The sequence below is a fragment of the Wasmannia auropunctata genome, unplaced genomic scaffold (assembly GCF_000956235.1).
Source record: "Wasmannia auropunctata unplaced genomic scaffold, wasmannia.A_1.0 LD335798.1, whole genome shotgun sequence".
Classification (NCBI taxonomy): Eukaryota; Metazoa; Arthropoda; class Insecta; order Hymenoptera; family Formicidae; genus Wasmannia; species Wasmannia auropunctata.
Window position 1 is genome coordinate 28215 of NW_012027092.1, and position 1816 is coordinate 30030.

Consider the following 1816-nt stretch of genomic DNA (forward strand, 5'->3'; position numbering starts at 1 on the left):
TTTGGCAACTTGTATGATCTCATTATTTGTTTTTGGACAATTTTTATTTGTTAAAATAATATTTTTGGTTTAGGAAGGACGTAACGTACGATACTTTTTTATATACTTGGCGTAATCTTTTTTTTTTTAAAAAGAGTTTTGGTAGGATTACATTCTTTCTAAAACTAAGAATAACTTTTTATAAAATGATTTAAATATACAATTATTTAAAAATTGACTGATTAATCTAAAATAGTCGTGAAATCAATAAATTAGCCAAGTATACCTCCATTATTAAAAAAAAGCTTATTTGTGAAAAACATTCACAAATTTGAAAATGGAAAAATGATAAACTGAATTATAATGAAGAAAAAACTTGGCGTATCCGAATCGCATTAAAATGCAATATTCCACATGTATGTTTCATAGTATCGAAATTATTTGCAGATATACACAAGCATGAAACTAATAGTCAAAGTGCTCGGGTCGCATTAAAATGCAACGTTTTACAATCAATAATTTATAGTATATAAAATATTTGTAATACGAGTAAATATACAATATAAAAACATTATTCCATATAGTTGCGAATATACACAAACATGAACGCAATAATTAATAAAAAAGCATATATATATATATATATATATACGTATATGTATTGAAATTATTTCCATATAAATTTACATATTGTTTATTACAGAAATGCAATTAATACGACTCAGGCACGCCAAGTTTTTTCTTTATTATAATTTAGTTTATCACTTTTCCATTTTTACATTTTTGAATGTTTTCCACAAATAAACTCTTTTAAGGTCTTTTTTTAATAATGAGGTACTTGGCTAATTTATTGATTTTATGACTATTTTTGATCAATCAATTAATTTTTAAATAATTGTATATTTAAATCATTTCATAAAAAGTTGTTCTTAGTTTTAGAAAGAATGTAATATGCGACATTTTTTATGTACTTGGCGTATATTTTTTCTTTTTTTAAAAAGATTTTTTGTGGGATCAATACTTTTATACACAGAACAATAAGATAAATGGATACCGAAAAAAATTAGACCCCTACGCAAGGTATTATAGAAAATATATTAAATTGAATATTTATTAAATCTTCGTCTTACTAAACAAATAGGAGCATTAAAGCACGTATTTTCTGTTTCTACAATAGATATTAGCTATGTGCTAGGCGGGAGGAGGGGCGGAGCCCCCCTGCACCTTCCTCCCCGTCCGCGCCCATACTACCTACTGGGGGGGGCCTCACCCCCCCACTCCCCCATTGGGATTATTTCTTTTGTTAATAACTTTTTAACGAATAATCTCCTAAATCCCCTAAACATGACACACGGTTAAATGAGCATATAACTTGTTATGTTAATAACTTTTTAATAAACAATAAGCGACGGGAAATATCAGTGACCTTAAGGGTCAAGGTCAAGGTCAAGGTTAGTCGGAAGTCATTTGGGGCTGACTGTGTAAAGGTAAACATTTACCTTAAATATACCAAAATTTCTTTTTAAGAGGATGCTGAAAGATCGGGAATTACCGACAATTGCAGTTGGAACGATAACTTCGAAAATACTAAACGGAATTAAAATCGCTTTTACAGGATTGAAATAGACATAAAATGTAATGGGGCGAGCTATTTTTTTGTAGTAAAAACGACAAAAATTAAAAAATATCTTTTTTCGGGTCGTACAGCAATCATAACCTATCACCTGACGTAAACATTTCATTGGTATAAAAGTTCTATAACTCATACGTACAAAATAAATAGCTCGCCACCTTCGGATTGCAGGAACAAATAATACAAGACCTTTTGAGCTACGAT